Raw genomic sequence first — 22,935 nt, 5'->3', positions numbered from 1 at the left:
GGTGGTGGCGGGCGCCTTCTTGTACGCTGTGACCTGCTGGGGCAGCGGACTGAGAGCAGGAGACACAACCAGGCTGGATAAGCTGGTCAGGAAGGCCAGCAGCGTGGTTGGGGTGGAGCTGGACTCTCTAGCGAGGGTGGCGGAGAGGAGGAGCCTTGCTAAGCTCCAGGCCATCAGGGAAAACCCCACACACCCACTATACACAGACTTGGCTGACAGGAGGAGCATGTTCAGTGCTAGGCTCACTCTACCCAAATGCAGCACTGAACGGCACAGGAAGTCCTTCATTCCAACAGCCATCAGACTATACAATGCATCACTGTGCCTCACTGCATCACTGAGCACAGAGCGGCAGCTCAATAGTGGCAGGAGGCCGCGACTAGCGGCCTCCAGGCTCCACAACAGGGGGCAGCGACGGCTGCCAGACATTGACCTAGGACTAATAGGAACCCAAGGAGGACAATAACACTACCTGATGCATACTGCACCTTATGTGACACTGTGAATACTGTGAATATATATATATATATCTCAGTTAGTTAGATAGTTAATTATATTGACCAATTTATTTACACTGCTGTGTTGTTTTTTTACTACCTGTACCCCCCCCTTCCCCCATGCTCAGTATATTTTTACTGTATTTATTTACTGTATATTTTATTTCATTCTTATTCTATTTTACTCTACTCTTATCCTAGGCAACTTGATTTGATTTGTGTTATTATTCTAATTCGTGACCTGTCCTGTCTAAATGTTTAAATGTTTAAATGTTGAGCGATTTGCAGTGTCAAATTTCCCACGGGATAATAAAAGTATTTCTATTTTATTCTATTCTATTCTTTTGTTTTTTTTATCATAGAATGTGTTTCGAATGGATTCAATTGTCCTGTTACCATATGCACTCAGTCCAGTCAAGCAAGAAAACAGAACCAAATGAGTTACAAGGTTTGAGACAGTGGCAACAGAAGAAGATTACCTTATTGTCAATGTACACAAGGCAATTGAAATGTGTGTTTTTTTGCCTACCCCGCCTAGTTACAGATACACACAGTCCCCCACACATATGCATTACATCAGACAGGTCAGAGCTATGGGTCACCCACAGTGCAGCACCCCTGGAGCAGTTTTGGAGTTCAGTGCCTTGCTCAAGGGCACTTAGGCAGAGATGGTGGGTACCGTAGATGTAATACCAGCCATTCTTCAGTCACCAGCTCAGAGCTGGAATACACCCTCCTGTCAGTGGCGAACGAGCGACCTTCCGGTTAATGACTGGCCTCTTTACCTCTAAGCCATCCTGCCTACCCAATAGCCAATAACTCCAGCATAGCATGCAAAATACCACTAAATGCCACTCAGACTACATCTACATTATATACGCTGAAATGGAGGACTCTATATTAAAAGAAAAGGCTGTTACAGGTGCTTCAGATGTGAGAAATGTTTTACCTTACAGAGAGTAAAGTACAATAGGCAGTAGCACTGAGTATACTTTTAGAAAACAGTATGTGGTGAACATGAGTGCTCCAGATTGCAATAAAACTCTTTGTGGAGTTTCTCTCTCCTGATTGGATAAAGTGTGTAGATCTACAGTATATACCACTGATTTTAACACAAAGGTTAGGTTTCGGTAGTGCATACTGTATTTAGCAAGAATGTCAAAATACGACATCTCCTCTCTGCTCCTCTCCTTATCTCTCTGATTATCTTCTGCCTTCTCCTCTCTGCTTCTCTCCTCTCTGCTCCTCTCCCTATCTCTCTGATTATCTTCTGCCTTCTCCTCTCTGCTTCTCTCCTCTCTGCTTCTCTCCTCTCTGCTCCTCTCTGTAAGGTTTGGCTCTTTCCCCACCACAGGCTTCTTGAAGTACTGTGATGATTGGTCCGCTGCTCTCCCACTCGCTCTGTTCCTTTAAACCACCTCGCTCTGTTTTTCATTTGTTTCTGTTAATCATTTCATTCCCCCCACACGCTTTTCAATCACATTCCCCAGCTGTCACTGCTTGTCAATCAATCAATCCCGTATTATTTATACCCCGTTTCCCCACTCTAGTTTTGTTGGATCGTTTTGATATTTCTCTGTTTGCATTCTCCGTTCCTGCTGCTGCTGCTGTTTGCTCTCTGTGCTTTACCTCCAGGATATTCCAAGAAGCCTTCCTCTTGGACACCTTTTCCCCGTGGCGACGCGCTCGCTCCGCTGCTGTTCCAGCACTCATTACGCACTACGTCTGGGTGAGTTTTTTACTGACTGTCTTGATCAAATTCCGTTTTCGTGTGTTTCTATAACACTGAAGATTACCACCTTTTTTATCAGACAGTCACTCACCCAGCGATCGCCTTTTTGTTGTTCTCACTGGGATAATATTTTGGGACTTTACATCTCCCACTGTGTGTTGTTTCACACCGAAGATATTATTCACATTGGATTGTTTTTTGGACTTCACTCTCAGTGTGTATTTACACGAAGATATTCACTTGGGATTGTGTTTTGGAACTTTGCTCACTGTGTGTATTTACACGAAGATTAGTTCACTTGGATAACTTTGTATTTGGGTACAAGTCACCTCTCCTGTTCTCCTGCTCGTTCTACCTGCACCCTTGTTGACTCGCTCCCTCTCTCTCCCTCTCGGTTCCGCAACACCTCGGAGATTCTGCCGAGAGAAGTCTGCAGAGCGGCTCAGACGTCAGCATCCGCTACCCCCTACTACCACCACGGGAGAAGCTGCAGAGCAGCAGAACATTTCCCCCCTTGCTTGTGTACCTGTCTTGTTAGACTTGCCTATTCTGTGCTCATTAATTAGTCTCAATAAACAAGCCCTTGTTTTTGGCAACTCTGAATTCCTACTCTCTTGTGTCGTGCGTTTGGGGTCGGTGTCAAACCATAACATTACGATCCAACCAATATGACGACCCCAGCCGACACAGAGAGAGTAGTCACCTTGGGCATCGAGGGGGTGGTAAGGCGTGCCCTACGCTTCCATCGCGCTCCAGGCAATGTACCGGTTAATCATCTCTTTGTCCCCAACTCAGTCCGGTCCCGGGTCCTCCAGTGGGGCCATACCAGCCGGTTCGCCTGCCACCCGGGCGTTCATCGCACGTTCTCCTTCCTGGCTCGTCGATTCTGGTGGCCCACCATGAGGAACGACGTCAAGGGGTTCGTACTGGCCTGCGCGGTCTGCGCCCGCAAGAGAGTCAGCACAGCAGCGGCAGTCCAGTTAGAGTCAGCCAAGGAACACAGCCTACAGCTGGATGCGGCTGCAGCTGCTGTACAGGGACTCCGAGAGCAGGTCCTGCTTATTCAAGGGTCCCTGGCCGCTCTGGCAGGACAACAGTCGGGTATTCTCGTTCAGCTTCACACGCTGAGCGACACCGTTAACGCTTTAATTCCCTCACTTCCTTCAGGAGCATTCCCCGCAGTCCCAGCAGATCCCGCACCTCGGGAACCCCGTCTCTCCGTCCCACGGCTGTTCGACGGCAATCCTGAGGAGTGTGCCACATTCATCATGCAATGTGAGTTGGTTTTCCGTCATCAACCAAGCCGTTTTACTGCTAGAGGGTCCCAAGTGGCCTATATGACGAACTTGCTTTCAGGCCATGCTGCCCAGTGGGTCACTTCCTCCTGGGCAATGGAGGCAGATTTTGTTTTTTCCTATCCAGACTTCGTGGCGGAGCTCCGCAGAGTGTTCCACCATCCAGCCCGAGGTCTGGACCCTGGAGCCCGGTTGGGGACCTTCCGACAGGGGAGCGGCAGGGTAACTGACTACGTCCTGGAGTTTCGACTGGCGGCGGTGGAGAGTGGATGGAACGACCCAGCACTTCGCCTAACCTTCATGAGTGGGCTCAGTGACGCAGTCAGGGACCAGCTCGCGACCCGGGAGGGACCAGATTCCCTCGAGGACCTGTTCAGCCTCGCCATCCGCATCGACGGACGCCTCCAGGAGAGAAGACGTGAGAGAACCCGACGGGGACCCCCAGACGCACCCCCCGAGGACCACGACCTCGAGGAGGATTTCAGTACCCCAGACGTACCCCCCGAGGACCACGACCTCGAGGAGGTTTTCTGTACCCCAGACGTACCCCCCGAGGACCACGACCTCGAGGAGGTTTTCTGTACCCCAGACGTACCCCCCGAGTACCACAACCTCGAGGAGGTTTTCAGTGAGTCCAGGGCTCAGGTCTTTCCGCCTCGCCGGCCTTACGACTGTGCCATCGACCGCCGCTCAGGGGCTCCCTTTCCCGGCGGCCGCCTCTACAGTGCTGACCGCCCTGCCCCCTCCGTGACTGGTGGGTTTGTTCCCTCTCGAGCCGTGACCGAGGAGGAACCCATGCAGCTGGGACGCAACCGCCTTAGCCCGGCCGAACGGGAGTCCAGGCTCTTCTCCGGCCGTTGCCTCTACTGTGGCCGGGGTGGACACCGTGTCTCCAATTGCCGTGCCCGGCCAAGAGGACCAGGCTCGCCAAGACCCCGGGAGATCCTGGTGAGCCGTCTTTCCTGTTCCCCCACCCGTGCACCACCCAACCGTCTGGCGGACGTCACCCTAGCCTGGGCGGACCAGCGGGCGACGGTGGGTGCACTCATGGACTCTGGTGCTGAGGGGAGTTTCATGGACGTTGGGTTTGCCACCCGGGCCAACATTCCACTTGAGGACCTCGAGAGGCCCTTGGAGGTCTTCGCAATGGATCATCGCCGCCTGGCTGACGTCACTCAACGCACCTGTCCAGTCCTTCTCACCGTTGCTGGTGACCACGTTGAGAGGCTCCAGTTTTTCGTCACCAGCTCTCCTCTTGTCCCTGTGGTCCTGGGCAGGCCCTGGCTCGCGCTGCACGAGCCCCACATCGCCTGGTCCTCCGGTGCCATCAAGGGGTGGAGCTCCTCCTGTTCTTCCCAGAGACGTCGTTGATTGGTTCTCTCCCGTCCACACGCTTTTCAATCACATTCCCCAGCTGTCACTGCTTGTCAATCAATCAATCCCGTATTATTTATACCCCGTTTCCCCACTCTAGTTTTGTTGGATCGTTTTGATATTTCTCTGTTTGCATTCTCCGTTCCTGCTGCTGCTGCTGTTTGCTCTCTGTGCTTTACCTCCAGGATATTCCAAGAAGCCTTCCTCTTGGACACCTTTTCCCCGTGGCGACGCGCTCACTCCGCTGCTGTTCCAGCACTCATTACGCACTACGTCTGGGTGAGTTTTTTACTGACTGTCTTGATCAAATTCCGTTTTCGTGTGTTTCTATAACACTGAAGATTACCACCTTTTTTATCAGACAGTCACTCACCCAGCGATCGCCTTTTTGTTGTTCTCACTGGGATAATATTTTGGGACTTTACATCTCCCACTGTGTGTTGTTTCACACCGAAGATATTATTCACATTGGATTGTTTTTTGGACTTCACTCTCAGTGTGTATTTACACGAAGATATTCACTTGGGATTGTGTTTTGGAACTTTGCTCACTGTGTGTATTTACACGAAGATTAGTTCACTTGGATAACTTTGTATTTGGGTACAAGTCACCTCTCCTGTTCTCCTGCTCGTTCTACCTGCACCCTTGTTGACTCGCTCCCTCTCTCTCCCTCTCGGTTCCGCAACACCTCGGAGATTCTGCCGAGAGAAGTCTGCAGAGCGGCTCAGACGTCAGCATCCGCTACCCCCTACTACCACCACGGGAGAAGCTGCAGAGCAGCAGAACATTTCCCCCCTTGCTTGTGTACCTGTCTTGTTAGACTTGCCTATTCTGTGCTCATTAATTAGTCTCAATAAACAAGCCCTTGTTTTTGGCAACTCTGAATTCCTACTCTCTTGTGTCGTGCGTTTGGGGTCGGTGTCAAACCATAACACTCTCCTTATCTCTCTGATTATCTTCTGCCTTCTCCTCTCTGTTTCTCTCCTCTCTGCTCCTCTCCTTATCTCTCTGATTATCTTCTGCCTTCTCTTCTCTGCTTCTCTCCTCTCTGCTCCTCTCCTTATCTCTCTGATTATCTTCTGCCTTCTCCTCTCTGCTTCTCTCCTCTCTGCTCCTCTCCTTATCTCTCTGATTATCTTCTGCCTTCTCCTCTCTGCTTCTCTCCTCTCTGCTCCTCTCCTTATCTCTCTGATTATCTTCTGCCTTCTCCTCTCTGCTTCTCTCCTCTCTGCTCCTCTCCTTATCTCTCTGATTATCTTCTGCCTTCTCCTCTCTGCTTCTCTCCTCTCTGCTCCTCTCCTTATCTCTCTGATTATCTTCTGCCTTCTCCTCTCTGCTTCTCTCCTCTCATTTTCATCTCTGCTCCTCTCTCTCTCCTCTCTGCTCCTCTACTCTCTCCTCTCTGCGCCTCTCCTCTACTCCATCCTCTCTGCTCCTATCCTCTGCTTTCCATTCTCTCCTCTCCTCTGTTATACTCTCTGCTCCTCTCCTCTCTTATCTGCTCCTGCTTCCCCCCTCCTATTCTTTCCTCATCGTTCCTTTCATGCCGCTTAACCTGGCCTCCTTATCTGACTCTGTAAAATGTAAATCTCTCTCTCTCTCTCTCTCTCTCTCTCTCTCTCCCTATGTCTCTCTCTCTCTGAGGAGCTGAACAGAACACCAGAGCAGATCCCAGGAGACAGAGTAGACACTAAACCCAGAGCTCTGACTCCCTGTTTTGAGATGGATGTGTGGATGTGTGTGTCATTGTATGTGTGCGTCATATATATATATATATATATATATATATATATATATATATATATATATATATATATATATATATACATATGGATGTGTGTGTGTGTGTGTGTGTGTGTGTGTGTGTGTGTGTGTGTGTGTGTGTGTGTGTGTGTGTGTGTGTGTGTGCCTGGAGAAACAGCAAGGCTTCCTGTGACCTCTACAACACCCCTCCTCTGCCTCCTCCTGCTTTGAAGTAGAAGAGAGACTATCATAGCTGAAGGCAGAGAGAGGGATTGAGAGAGAGAGAGAGAGAGAGAGGGAGAGGGAGAGAGAGAGAGAGAAAAAAACAGAGTTAAAAAGCCTCAGTAAGGCTTTACAGTTGGTTTTCAGTTGTTAGCTTCCCAGGGGGGATTCTGATAGGCAACAGCTAACACACTACACAGGGAGAGAGAGAGAGAGAGATAGAGAGAGAGAGAGAGAGAGAGAGAGAGAGAGAGAGAGAGAGAGAGAGAGAGAGAGAGAGAGAGAGAGAGAGAGAGAGAGAGAGAGAGAGAGAGAGAGAGAGAGAGAGAGAGAGAGAGAGAGAGAGAGAGAGCGCGCGCGCAACATTTTACATTTCAGGCATTTAGCAGACAATCTTATTGAGAGCAACTTAGTATAATGAGCTGAAACTCTAGCATCACCATTATACTGTAGCAGCAAGCAGCCAAAATGAGAACGACTGAGAGCAAATCAATAGCAACTGGTAAAAAAAGACAACAGTCAAAGAATAAGTAACTAAATATAAAAGTAGGCGATAATAAATGAGTATAAAGGACAAGGAAGAAGAACGTATTTCCTTCTTTACTTTTCTCTTCTTTTCTTCTTTCCATGTTTGTTTTTGTTCACTCAAGAATGACTTCAACATGATTAAGTGCAGGTGGAGGAGGGGAGGTGAAGGTGACACATAATACTTTTATTTCACACATACATTTTTATTTATTTTTATTTTTACTGTGTCCTTGGGTTCCTTAAAAGGCACTTTCAAGTGGAATTCATCATTATCACACCCGCTAACGAGGGGGTATTGCAATCACTCCTGTCTGTGTGCATGTGTGTGCATGTGTGTGTGCATGTGTTTGATTGAATTGATTGAACATTTTATTAACAGATTGCAGAATGGGTACAATACAGTACAGCTCAATACACACAATTGTTAAGGGGATGCAGACCAGAGAAAGACTTTCGTCTTGTTTACATCAGGGTCCCCCATTTTCAATTCATCATAACATATATGACACACACGACATACAGATAGACAGTACTGTTGCAGATACATTTATGACATACCAGATTTACAAATACAGTACTGTTTTTGATACAAGAAGAGTCTAAAAAAAGAGAGTATATACATTTGACGAAGAAACTGTACATTGGAGGAGGTTGGTAGGTAGGAGGTTGGTAGGAGGGGTGGAGGGGGGGGGTTAGGTAGGGGTGGGGTGGGGGTGGGGTGGGGGGGAAACTGTACATTGGAGGTGGTGGGGTGGGGGGGGGGTAACTGTACATTGGATTATCGACTAAACCTTACTTGGTCCCAAGAAGAGGGTCTCGTGTATTATTGGGTTTATTAGGAAATGTATTGTACATTGGAGGGGGTTGCGTTAGGCCATTTACAGTGGCCAGTTTCGAATTGCAGTCTCTCGTAGGTGCTCCTTGAGAGTGGTTTTGAAAGTGGGTAGTGATTCACATTCCTTTACAGCTGTGGGTAGGGCGTTCCACATTGATGTGGCATAATTGCGAAACGTGTTTAGTCCCTTGTTTGAGCCGAATCTGGGTTTAACATGATTTGTGGAGCTCCCTCTGGTGTTGTGATTGTGGTATTCACTGACATTTGGGAAGTATTTTGACATATACATGGGTACCTTAGTCGTATAGTGTATCTTGTAGACCAGGCCCATTGCAAGTTGCTGTACTCTGTCGTCGCCATCCTAGGTTGTCAAAGTGGGCAGGGGTGAGGTGGGTTCTAGGAGTAAGGTCAAGCAGTAGTCTGACCAGTTTGTTTTGAGATGTTTGTAATTTTGTTTTTAGCGCCTTTGAGGTGCTTTGGTACCATGAGGTGCAAGCATAGTCGTAGTACCCTTGAATGAGTGCTCCTTCCAGAGTCTTCAGGGTATTCTCGTTTACCAGAGAGGATATCCGGTACAAGAATCGAGTTCGTTGGTTGACTTTTTTTTATTACATTGGATGCCATTTTGTCACAGGAAAGATTTGCCTCTAGGATGGAACCTAGGTATGTAATTTCATCTTTCCTTGTGACAATATTGTCACCCACTGTAACTGAGAAGCCGTCGGTCTTGCTGAATTTGTTATTTGAACCGTGTGTGTGTGTGTGTGTCATATCAGGCCTGAATTCTCAAGTATTTTTCAAATCGGTCAACGACAAGGGCGTTACTACACAAAGCCTCACCTAGACTCCTGTAATCAGCTCAGCTCTCTGGCAACACTTTACAACATGCCAATGCCAGAGTCAGCCTCGTATTGTACGTGAAATACCTATGCATTAGGAACATTCTTTTCCCAGCGAATCTCTTGGCTACATCAATATTGTGCTGTCAGAACAGTTTCATGTTTGTAGGTTAAATATTTAATGTTCGCTATTGACCAATTGTCATTTTGTTATAACTTAATGAGGAAATGCCCATGTGAAATGCGTATTATAAGTTGAGAAATCTAGTGATCTATGCACGATAAGTTCTTCCCACCAAACCTCGTAGTTAGCTAGATTGTGTTTGCTAGGTAACATTGTGTTTAAAGTAGTGCTGCCAGGCGATTACATTTTTTAATTAATTACAGGATTTGTAATTAATTAATCTAATAATTAATCACATTTTAATCGCATAACCATTTTAGGCCTGATATTCTATATCCTATAATCATATTTCAAATTGCATGTGTCCGGATGGCAGAATTCAGTACTGTATCTACAAAACCTTCTGTTTAATCATCTTCCATTTATTCATTTGCTTAGATTTTTCAGGTCTGGTAAATTTTAGCATGGTTATTCACAGTCAAAGATAAAAAAAAAAATAAAAATGAAATTGAATTGATATTCTCATTTGGTTCATTACAATTTACTCAAGCCTAGTAACATACACAGTATTTCTGACACTGGGAATACATTCCCTGAGATCCATAGATGTCCCTAGAATCAGATACCAAGAACATGCAAATGGCCATTTAAAAACAATGTCTGTAAATGTTTATTCTACGTCTTATGGAATGAAAAAAATACTTTAATAAATGTTGAGTTAATTTTCATAACGTGATCATTTGCTGTGTAATTAATTAACACTATGATCGCCGCGGACGAGTTTTCACGTCATTCGGAGCCATGCTCATTCTGCCGAAGACGCCGTAACTCGTCTTTGATGTCAATATTTCAAAAATCTGTCATCGAAATCATATTTCCTTTCGGGAGCCCTGAGATGTACTGGTGAGCTCCACTCAACTGTCTAACGGTTCGAGAGCGCCATCTGGTGGCCGATCGGCAGACGCGCCAAACAGGAAGTGCCCATCCATATGTGCTCCGGGCACTCGCGATCGGTAGCCGGACTCCATCTCAACACACTGGATGATCAATCGCTCGCCCTAACTCAATAAACAACGTTATTTGGACGTATATAGTATTATACAACCTGGAAATGGTTCATCAGGATCAACATCCCATAATCGAAAACGGTCTACTCCACGCTGATCGTCCAACGGCGCGAGGAACATACGGTAAGATTCAGCGTTATTTTCTAACTTATTCCATATAAACTGCTATGATGAACATATGACCCACTCTGGATGAATCATCTAACGCTGCCCACGGAATTATAAACGATCCCCCGCCCATCCGGTCATCATCAGATCATACGTAGATCATTCTAGAAGTACGTCCAGTTGAAATTTTTCATCTCGCGCCGATCGCTACCAAACTGTATTTCATCATCAATATAATGCATTTAGGGCTATAAATCACGTTCTGAAGAAAGCTGCAGAAAACGATAAAAACATACTTATACTTTAGACCATATTTTAGTATGAATATGTGAATGAAAAAGTTTAACGTTGCTACACCCTGAACAATACATATAGGACATTGAATGGGCCATAATAATGGCAATGTAGCAATAGAATTTAAAAAGTTATAGCCCTGCAAAGAAGGGGAACTTCTCCATAGACAAATAGAGCTGGCGAGGGATGGTAAATTATGAATTTAACCCATGGCGATTAAAGTGTTAATCTAATTAATGCGATAAACTGACAGCCCTAGTTTAAAGGTTTAAAGTATTTAGAATGTTTGCTATTTGACCAAACGAGATGGCTGGTCTGAAGTAGGAGCAGAACACACAAGTGAAAGTGAAACAGCGCCTCTAACACCTGAGACAATTAAGAAGTTCAGAGGGGAAGATACTCCACTCCTTCTATTCCGGGGCTGTAGAGAGCATTCTGACTGGAAACAATACTGCCTGGTTTGGAAACAGCACGGCCCAGGACAGGAAGGCCCTACAGAGAGTGGTGCGCTCAGCAGAGCGTACTACGGGTATTGCACTACCACCCCTGCAGGACTTATATAACAGGAGGTGCAAATCCAGAGCCTGCAGAATAATGAAGGACCCCCACCACCCCAACAACAGCCTGTTCAAGCTGCTGCGGTCAGGCAAGCGCCTATGCACACACGCAGCATGAACAGAGAGACTCACGCACGAAACCCACCAAGCGCCGGCGTGAGGCGGGCGGGCGATCAGCGCTTCACTTTCGCTCCCATGTTAACAGGCGTAGCTGTTCACACCGGCCGCTGTTCACACCAGAGGCGACTCGCGGGCGGGAAGCGAATTTAATTGCTTCGGTTGGATTCAGAGGCGTGTGCCACGCGCATTTTCACAGAAATACACTCAATATCTGCATTATTACCACACATATAGATGTTGTTCAACCAGCTAATGTGTCTGTATCTTTCCCAATACAAATAAACCATACTACTTTTTCAGGAGTACAGTCACACTGATTTCATCATTCTAAAATTTATTCTAACATTCTAATTAATTATATAATAACATGCAAAATGGACAATAGAACACTGGAATTGGAAATCTTAACTGGGGACTGACTTTGCATATAGACTAAGCATTTACAGCTGTTCCAATGAAAAAGGTGCCTTCCTCCGTGCGCTTTCGCCCGCTCTGAAGTCGGATTCGGTGTGGATGGCCACGCGCGCTGTTCTTGCACGAAACCCGCGAGTGCTTGCGCCCGCACCTGGTGGGTTTTGTGCGTAAGGCTCAGCTTCTTCCCCCAGGCCATCAGAACATTTAACACTGATCCCTCCACACACAAGTACACATGAGCACACACATACACACACACAACACACATTCTGCATTCGCTCACACACAAACGGTCACTTTAAACACAATGAAAAGGACACATTAAAGGGGAACTATCTTATAAATGGCCTTTTTCAGTGTTTAGCATTGTTTCCTAGCTATGTGGACTTATACTAATAGGATCTATGTCTCTAATTCTCATATTGGCGCATTCTTCCAATTCTCCTCTCACAATATTCACCCTCACTGAACTGAGTCATCTGAAAATGTGCATATCTGTGATGTCAGAGATTTCTCAGCTGCATAATAATGTGGCAGTTGATGTGGCAGTTGGCACCAGGCCACACAGTGGTTGGAGCCCAGCCTCAAAACGGCTTAAGATCTTGAGGTAGAAAAAGGCTGTTTTTGAGTACTTGATTAGAAATACAAAACAATGAATTTTTGGGGGAAAAACCTCACAGAGGTGTTCCATAGACTCACAGGAATTGTGTAAAAGATCTCTCAGCGGCGAGGGTCTGCGTGGGACTGGGAGGGACACGCCGCCCTTGTCGCTTCCTGATTCTACTGCGCAGGCGCACCAACCGACCTGTAGGAGTCACTGTCCACAACGTCCGATCCCCACCCACCAGCTTCCCACCCCCTAATACTGCCAATTGTATTAGTATGAACGACCAGCCAAGCTGGTAGCAACGCCCGAGAGCTGGGCTCGAACCCAGCATCTCCTGCATTGGTGGCGAGCGCCTTGCCCACTGCGCCACCTAGCCGCCCGAAAGGAAACATTCTGAACTCTATTCCACAACAATAATCACTCTGAGTGCTAATACATAGAGTTACAGAGGTTTGAACACACTGAATTAAAAGTTTTGTGTACTCACATTTCAGTTTGTTGCCAGATGCCTGTTTTTGAGTTCCACCTGAGAGGTAGGAGCTGGAAAACATAACGGTTCCAGAGCCTGAAGTCTTATCTACAGTACAGGTCCAAAGTTTATAACAATCACACAGAAAATGAGGGTTTTGTAATGTGTGTACCGGCGTTAATTCGGCATGATTATCCAAAATGGCCATATGTTTTGACTCGAGAGGTGAAATGGAAGTGGACGGCCATTTTGGATAATCGAGCAGCATTTTTACAGGTACACACATTACAAAAACCTTTGTGAAACACTCATTTTCCGTGGGATTTTTATCAACTTTGGACCTACATAATACTTGAGGCTATGGAACTGTTTTCCAGCTCCTTCCTCTCAGCTGGGACATAAAAACAGGCATCTGGCAACCACTAAACAGAAATGTGAGTACACAAAACTTTTACTTCAGTGTGTTCAAACCTCTGTTACTCGATTTCATTAGCACTCAAAGTGATGTTACCTTTCAAAAGAGACCAGACTCATACATGTGCTATAAGTAAGTATAATAAATCGCAAATTACATTGGGTATGCAATGATAATTTTTTTTTAATAAACTAGCCCCATTTTTGCCCGATCCTTAAGAGGTTAAGGGGTTAAGAGATCATTCATGACTCAAGTGTCCCATTGTGGTTCATAAACAGAGACGTACCAGTGAGTGAGTGAGTGAGTGAGTGAGTGAGTGAGTGAGTGAGTGAGTGAGTGAGTGAGTGAGTGAGTGAGTGAGTGAGTGAGTGAGTGAGTGAGTGAGTGAGTGAGTGAGTGAGTGAGCAGTGAGCACAGTTGTCAGACAGCAGTTCCAAAGTTGAGGTACATTCCAGTGAGGTGTCTTGCTCCAAGGCAGGAGTGAAATATAGTCCTATGATTCCTATCCTAATAACACATTGGCATAGTACAGTAGGTGTATATACTAGGGATGCCCCGATCACGTTTTTTGCCACCGATACCGATCACCGATCGTCGTGAGCCATATCGGCCGATACCGATCCGATACCGATTGTTTTTGATTAAAAAGAAATTAAAAATTATTTTATATAAATCTTTTTTTTTTTTTTTTATAAAATATATATATTATATAATTAGACTTGTACTTGTATTATCTGCGAGACATCGCCACCACGCAACAAGTCAAAATGCTCGCTATCTGCAAACAGCTCCACTGTCTGTGTGTACTCTAGTAGCCTCCAGCTCCAAAAAGGATTCTCCGGCGCTGCAGCGGGACCCTATTGGTAACGTTACTGTGCGTTGGTCATTTCACATTCAGCAAGCCCTCAGCTCAAATACGCATTAAATCAATGTTATAAGACATTGATATCAAGAGCTATCTGTAGCTACTGCTAGCCGGCTAGATGACGTTAAGACAGAACTTTAGTTCAATGGGACATTTCGTTTTGAACAGTAAACTAACGTCAGCTAACGCAAGCTAACGCAAGCTAACGGAGGTATGAACATGGACTACTAGACTTTCTGGATCATTTGTTGATATCAGGAGCTATCGGTAGCTAGCCGGCTAAATACCGTTAGACAATGCCTACTAAACGTGAATAGTTGACTGGGCAATTTTGTTTAAACAGTAACGATAGCTACTGTAGGTAGCTAACGTTAGCGCAGGTCGAATGCACTACAGACTCGAGCAGAGGAGCCGCATCTCAGTCCTCTTTGTTTACAAACTCTACACGGGGGCGGGCGGGGCTAGCGAGGAGGAGCAGCGGCAGTTTGCAGGTCGTGTGTGTCTGAGACAGACAGCGAGTGAGAGCTTCGCTTGATCAGTTTCCGCTATCGGCGAATATGACTCATTATCGGAATTCACAGATTGCATATTTATACTGAGTATCGGCCGATAACGATCGGTGGCCGATCGATCGGGGCATCCCTAGTATATACTATATAGCAGATGTTACCCAGAATCAGCGCCGATACTCAGAGTCAGCCTTAATAAGGATGAGAGGGATGGAGAGAGAGATGGTATAGATGGGGAGAGAATTGGAGCCTATGGCTGAGAGAGGGGGAGGAAATGTGGAGGGAACAGATGAATAGAGGGATAGATGAGAGATGAAGGAGGGCGGAGGAAGGAGGGAGAGGTAAAGGATGAGGAGAGAGGTGATATACGAGGAGAGAGAGAGATAGAGATGGAGGGAGAAGGGATGGATGAGGAGAGAGGGATTAGGAGAGAGATAAGAGAGAGAGAGAGGAGGGGAGTATTACAGCGCAGCAGTGTGATGGTCAGTGGCAACGTAATGGGAAGTAATGATATGTTGGAGACAGCTTTATAGACTTAGAGCTGGGGGGGGGGGCACTCAGCAGAGCCACAGGGGGTCTTCTGTTCACGCACACACACACATGCAGACACACACACACACACACACACATGCAGACACACACACACACACACACACACACACACACACACACACACACACATACATACACACACACACACACACACACACACACACACACACACACACACACACACACACACACACACACACACACACACATACGTGCACTGACACACACACACACACACACACACACACACACACACACACACACACACACACATACGTGCACTGACACACACACACACACATGCAGACACACACAAACACACGCACACACTCTCTCTCTCTATCCATCTCTGTCTCCCACCCCCCCTCTCCCACAGGGATCTGTGTATGTCCGTACAGCTCTATTAATGGGAAACATTTAGCCAGTGCAGCAGGCTGCTCTAACTGCCCATCACCAAACACCACTATTGTACAATGTGCTGCTGCACACTTAAAGTGTGTTCTTTTTCTGGCCACATAAGGAATATAAAACATATATATCTTTCATGTCTTTATCTTTATCTGTCATAGTGTTTCCCCCAAAGGTTGTAATCTTTATTTATTCAGGGAAGATTTGCTGAGCAATGCCTTGCTATACACTCACACAGTTACACCTGGGAGCTGCCCAGGACCCACAATACATACTGTATTGTATTTTATTAAATGCATTTATTTAACCTTAATTTAACCAGGCAGGTCAATTAAGACTATTAGACACATATGATACAAACATCACATAGGGGAAATAATTTAAACACACTAAAACAAACCAAATAAAATTACAATGTATATAAAACATGAAGCAGAACATGCACACACATACCATACCATACCGTACACTATGTGCACGACTAAACTTTGGGACACACTCTCACACACACACAGACACACACAGCAAGGAGTGTGAGGATGTGCATGAAATGTGGAGAAAATACAGAAGTGGAGAAGAGAGGAGGGATGAAAGAGAGGCCTGGATGAACATGTGGATGGAGCAAGGCTATTATAACTTTACTAAAACTAAACTAAAACTAGGGGCTAGATCCACAAAGAATGGATTGCACGGTGCTAATTGCACCCTTACTTACAATTCATTATGAATTGAAAATGGGGGACCCTGATGTAAACTAGACGAAAGTCTTTCTCTGGTCTGCATCCCCTTATGTATGTGTATTGAGCCGTACTGTATTGTACCCATTCTGCAATCTGTTAATACAATTTTCATTCAATCAATCACTGCGCAGGTGCAGACCAGAGAAAGACTTTCATCTTGTTTACATCAGGGTCCCACATTCCCTTCCATCTCTTCCTTAGATTTTTTTGTACATATGATCTCAAGAAGGTACTGAATGAGATCAGTGGCAGTTTTTCATGTCTGGTCATTATTAGCATGGTGTTATTCACTGTCAAAGATGCAAAGAAAAATCATAATTCATATTCTCCTTTGTTTCATCACATTTTAAGCAAGCCTAGTAATAGACACAATATTTCTAGACACTGGGAATACATTCACTGAGGTCCATAGATGTCCCTAGATACCAAGAATATGCAAATGGACCTTGTAGAAGTGGAGCAATATTCCATTTACTTAGGTATGTTAGGCGGATTTTCTGAAAATAGGGCTCCGGGCTTAAGAGGTTAAACAGGGAAAAACAAATGGGAGAAAGCCAGTCTCCAAAACGGGATAAGCTAAAGATAACACAGCACTTGATGATGCTGCAGGCGCACACACAGAAGTACATACACTCAAATATAATTATGTACACAATAATGCAAAGCACGATACCGACAGTACGAAACGTATCCTCCAAAACGGGAGCGATAAGGGTTGTTTGCTTCTAGCAAGAGTACTGACGTTAACAATCAGTGAACGACTGACAATGTGAACAGTAAACAAGGAGGACACATGAAGCAGGGCAAACTATACACAGCAGGTACCAATCAGGACAATTAGGGCAGAACGACAGGTAATTACCACTGGGCAACGCCAGGGCTTTTGCTCCCAGGTGAGAGCAAAACCCCAAACGTCACATATATCAATATATAAGTTCTTAAAATCCCAAGATCAATCTTTTAATCTATTCCTTTTTTCAGTGGATGTGTGAAGATTTTCAGTAAACATTATTTCCAGGGTGCCTCTCATCCTGCAGTTTGCCTTGTGCTGCGTTTTCTGCATTCACCAATTTTGTGACAACAATGGCGGAAACCAGCACCATCGAGTCTAACTGAATCTGTGTCAAACCGAATCAAATCAGGATTTAATCAATTCGGGGTAATCGGTGCCGTTACCCAGCCCTATAGATTATATACAGTACAGCAGACACAGCATCCATTCATCACACGGTAGGCTATAACAGCCGTATAGTCTACCCTCTACTTCTCCTTTACTGCTGGACTGTTGGACCTTGAAGAAGAAGTGTTTGGGGAGATCCCACAGTACGCTGCCACTCTACCCTGTAAGCTCTCACAGTACGGTGCACAATACCCCTCTGGATCTAACCAGCACCCTGGAGGTTAGAGGTTCAGATCACTCCCAGGCTGACATTGAGTTTAGAGAGATGTCCCACCGTGTGTATGTGTGTGTGTGTGTGTGTGTGTGTGTGTGTGTGTGTGTGTGTGTGTGTGTGTGTGTGTGTGTGTGTGTGTGTGTGTGTGTGTGTGTGTGTGTGTGTGTGTGTGTGTGTGTGTGTGTGTGTGTGTGTGTGTGTGTGTGTGTGTGTGTGTGTGTGTGTGTGTGTGTGTGTGTGTGTGTGTGTGCGCGTGTGTGTGTGCGCTAAGCCGCACAAAGCCCAGTGCAGGCTGTTGGATCTGTGTGATCTAACCAGTAAGAAGCTTAATGTCTGTACTGAGACTGATTGTGCTGGGAGGGGCCCTTAGAGACAAACACACACACACACGCACACACACACACACACACGCACACGCATACACACACGCACACACACACACACACACACACACACACACACATGCACACACAGAAGGTGACTTAGAGAGAAGTAGAGCACAAATTAGTGAGAGGAAGAGACATAGACAATATATATATATATATATATAGAGAGAGAGAGAGAGAGAGAGAGAGAGAGAGAGAGAGAGAGAGAGAGAGAGAGAGAGAGAGAGAGAGAGAGAGAGAGAGAGAGAGACAGACAGAGGAGATAGAACAAGAACAAAAGAAAAGAGACCTAGAAAGCGACAGAGAGAGAGAGAGAGAGAGAGAGAGAGAGAGAGAGAGAGAGAGAGAGAGAGAGAGAGAGAGAGAGAGAGAGAGATGGACAGACAGATGAGATAGAACAAGAACAAAATAAAACCTAGAAAGCGACAGAGAGAGATATTCATAGACGAGAGCCTCAGCTACTGTAGAGCTGATTAATATGAACCATTATAGCATAACACCAGATCATAGCCTGGTCCCGCTGGCCATATTACACTGACATGATGAAAGGCCTGTATTAGCTATGGGAGAGTGCTAGTGATGCAGATAATAGCCACGTCCCTAGAGACCTACGAGGTGGAATTAATGCTGCTTGCTGCTGTCACACACACACACACACACACACACACACACACACACACACACACACACACACACACACACACACACACACACACACACACACACACACACACACACACACACACACACACACACATACCTGAGCTAATACAAGCACATACACACACAGGCATGGATCGTAGATGCAGACACACACACACACACACACACACACACACACACACACACACACACATGGGCATAGGCATGCAAACACATAAACAAAAACAGACATGGACACAGACAAATGAACGTACTGCATGAATGAATAGCCTACATTATGTATTCACTGACACAATGAATTTAGACTAGAGCTGGGCCGTTAACGGCGTTAACGTGATGCGTTAACGCGAGACTAGTACAGCGCGATAATATAATTTACGCCGTTAATCTATTATTATTTTTATTTTTGAATTTATTTTTGTATTTTTTTTATTTTTTTTATTTTTTTATTTTTTAACCTTTATTTACCCAAGGTAGGTTCGCTGAGCACAGATGCTCTTTTTCAGGAACGCCCTGCTTCACATTCACACAGTTCCATTCACACCTGGTAGCTGCCCAGTACAACCACAGTTGACACCATTGGCCACTGAGCAACTCCACTGGAGCAGTTGGGGGTTAAGTGCCTTGCTCAAGGGCACTTCAGCGGTTGGTGTTACTGCCGGTCCCGGGGATCGAACCGGCAACCTTCCGGTCACAAACCCGCTTCTCTAACCTTTAGGCCACCGCTGCCCCACGAACTGAACTGAATTGAGTGACCTGACTGGTTTATGGGAGTTTAACACACATGCTGGACTGAAAATGAATTGTTTGTTTTATGAAATGTTTGCTTATGATTTGAATTGAATCCAATACATGGACATTTTGATTTTGAATTGAGCATGACTCTTGAGTGTTTTTTTTATTTATGTAAAGGTAATTGATTGTTACATTTTAGCAAACTAACCTATGATTTAGCTTGCTCAGTAGTCTAGGCCTACTATTAATTAAATTATTTGTCTACCTTTATGTGGTACAGTCTTATGCCGGAGCTATAGGCCTAATTAACCAATTAAAAAGGTAATTTGATTTGCATTGGCAGGGTTTGGCCCTGTCTGGCGCCCAACGGGAAAAATATTATAGACACTATAAGTAGACACCGCTACATAAAACAAGCTGGTCTGCCTGAGTGACTGGTGGAAGAAGGAGAAATAGAGATTGGACTGATTGAGTCAAGCCATGTCACATAGTTCAAGTTTGAAATGCTTCTTTCTGTTTTGCTCCTGAGAGTGTGCTAGATACTGTACTGTTCTGTACTGGTAATATTATTTATTTGTGTTAACTTCTGAATGAAACAATTTATTAAACACAAGTACATCTTATTGAACATTATTTTGATATTTCACTACCAATTATCATAGCAAAACAGCTTTTTCAAACAGTCTGTAATGCATTTTGGAAACGGGAGATGGGCTCATGGTGTAATGGGCCACCTGGCCTGAGAAACTTAAGGAGGAAAGAAAAAGTAAGGACTTACATCTGGTCATTATTTGGGTAGAACACACATATTTTGAATATATATATCTTTTTTGAGCCATTTTAATCTAGATTAATCTAGATTAAATCCAGGATTGCAGATAGATTAATCTAGATTAAAAAAAATTATCTATGCCCACCTCTAATTTAGACATTCCAAAATGACAGTGAATGACAATGTGAGATTACACAGTACATTTGGTTAACCGTCTGTAGTGTGATAGTAAAGGGTTAACCTTCTGTAGTGTGGTAGTGGAAGGGTTAACCCTTTGTCGCGCGGCAGTGAAAGGGTTACTCTTCCGTATTGTTGCAGTGAAAGGGTTAAACCATTTGGTAGTGTGGCAGTGAAAGGGTTCAAACAAATCCGCATACTGATAATCTGTGGTCTTTGTTATTATCTCGTACTACCCTAGATAGGGATGCCCCGATCACGTTTTTTTGCCACCGATACCGATCACTGATCGTCTTGAGCCATATCAGCCGATACCGATCCGATACCGATCGTTTTTGATAAAAAAACATTTTTTTATTATTATTTTATATAATTTTTTTTATTTTTTTTTATAAAATATATATATTATATAATTAGACTTGTACTTGTATTATCTGCGAGACATCGCCACCACGCAACAAGTCAAAATGCTCGCTATCTGCTAGCTCCACTGTCTGTGTGTACTCGAGTAGCCTCCAGCTACGGCCAGGATTCTCCGGCGCTGCAGCTGGACCCTAGTATTGGTATAAATCACATTCAGCAAGCCCTCAGCTCGAATACGCATCGAATCAATGTTATAAGACATTGATATCAGGAGCTATCTGTAGCTACTGCTAGCCGGCTAGATAACGTTAAAGGATAACTCCACTATTTTGGGAAATTAGCTTATTTAACATCTTCCCTGGAGTTAGACAAGAAGATGCATACCTTTTTTGTCTCTGTGCGTGCATTTTAGCTTTGGGAATAGATGCTCCGTTAGCATAGCTTAGCTTCATCACTGGAAGTGAGGCAGGACAGTATCCTTACAGTGCCTTACAGTGTATTGCAAGGTCTGACATTGACCAAACTTGATATGCATGACCTTGGTGGGCTCTAGGTCAACTCCTGAAAAGGGGGTCAATGTCAGACTTTGCAATCAAAAGTTAGGGGGCTAATAACCCTTGCCATAATTTCAGTGCGCCCCTAACTTTTGATTGCAAGGTCTGACATTGACCCCCTTTTCAGGAGTTGACCTAGAGCCCACCAAGGTCATGCATATCAAGTTTGGTCAATGTCAGACCTTGCAATACACTGTAAGGCACTGTAAGGCTACTGTCCTGCCTCACTTCCAGTGATGAAGCTAAGCTATGCTAACGGAGCATCTATTCCCAAAGCTAAAATGCACGCACAGAGACAAAAAAGGTATGCATCTTCTTGTCTAACTCCAGGGAAGATGTTAAATAAGCTAATTTCCCAAAATAGTGGAGTTATCCTTTAAGACAATGCCTCAGTGAACTATTTAGTTTAGAGCTAACGTGAGCTAACGTGAGCTACCGAGTCAACGGAGGTAACTTATCATGCACTCGACTATTGCTGGAGCATTTGTTGATATCAGCAGCTATCAGTAGCTAGCCAGCTAGATAACGTTAGACAATGCCTCATGTAGTCACTGGGTCATTTAGTTTAAACAGTAACGTTAGCGCGGTAGGTAGCCAACGTTAGCTCACGTCGCATGACTAGCAGACTGCGAGGCTCTTGTTTACATGAGTGCGGGAGGGGCTGGGGAGGAGGAGGCGCCGTACGCTGCAGGCTGTGTGTCTGAGAGAGAAGTCAGCAGTGACTGTGAGATCTGCGCTAAGAATTGGATCATGTTTTTCGATCGGTTTTGACGATCGGCGAAAATAAAGCATTATCACCGAACGCATATTTATACTGATTATCGGCCGATAACGATCGGTGGCCGATCGATCGGGGCATCCCTAACCCTAGACATGGTTGGAGAAGTCCTACTTTTTTAATAAAAATGTTTTTATTATTATTTGTGTTCATTTATGAGTGTATTTATTAATTTGTTTGTATACTGCATATATGCTGCACTACTGCCACACTGTAGCTCCACCGTCTTCCAGTATGAGTTTGATCTCCAAGGTCAGAAGCTGCCAGTCAAATGAAGATCACAGAGAGACATGATGGTGTTTCTGTGCAACCAGCCTGTAGCTCTACTTTTAGAAACCTGGCAAGCTCAGCTGCAGGCTCCCCTCTCAGTATAGATGCAATAAGACAGTCTTCTACCACTTAGTACATTAGTTGTGTGTGTGTGTGAGAGAGAGATATGTTATCCCTCCTGGGCGAAGTTCACTAAGTGCAAGATTCACTAAAAACTCTGGTATCTTATCGTCACACACTACGTCCAATGGGCGGGTAGCGTGTGGCGTGAGGTCCAATGGTGTTAAGGTTAGGGGTGGGAGTCCCGTCAAGTGCGCTCCACTTAGACTCACAAAAATAGCACTACAACACTTCCACCGTGGTCATTAGCAGATGAAACACCTCCACAGGAACAGGAAGTGTTAAACAGGAAGTGTGAATACCCTGTCATTTCTGTCGCTAACTGGGAAGTGTTTCTGATGCTGGAAATCCATTTCTGGCAAACTCCTAACCACTTACATCTCTCTCTCTCTCTGTCTCTCTGTCTCTC

General features: G+C 45.1%; 1 protein-coding gene across 1 annotated transcript in view; it reads left to right on the top strand.

The window, feature by feature from the left end:
* Positions 1-22,935, top strand: part of LOC311237163 (ephrin type-A receptor 5-like) — a gene marked incomplete at its 3' end in the record, with an annotated part of 196,381 nt that overhangs the window by 11,331 nt on the left and 162,115 nt on the right.

Source organism: Notolepis coatsorum, assembly GCF_963971535.1.
Source record: "Notolepis coatsorum genome assembly, chromosome: 11".
Lineage (NCBI taxonomy): Eukaryota > Metazoa > Chordata > Actinopteri > Aulopiformes > Paralepididae > Notolepis > Notolepis coatsorum.
Note: the sequence above shows the minus strand (reverse complement) of the source record. Positions and strands in the feature narration are given on the sequence as shown.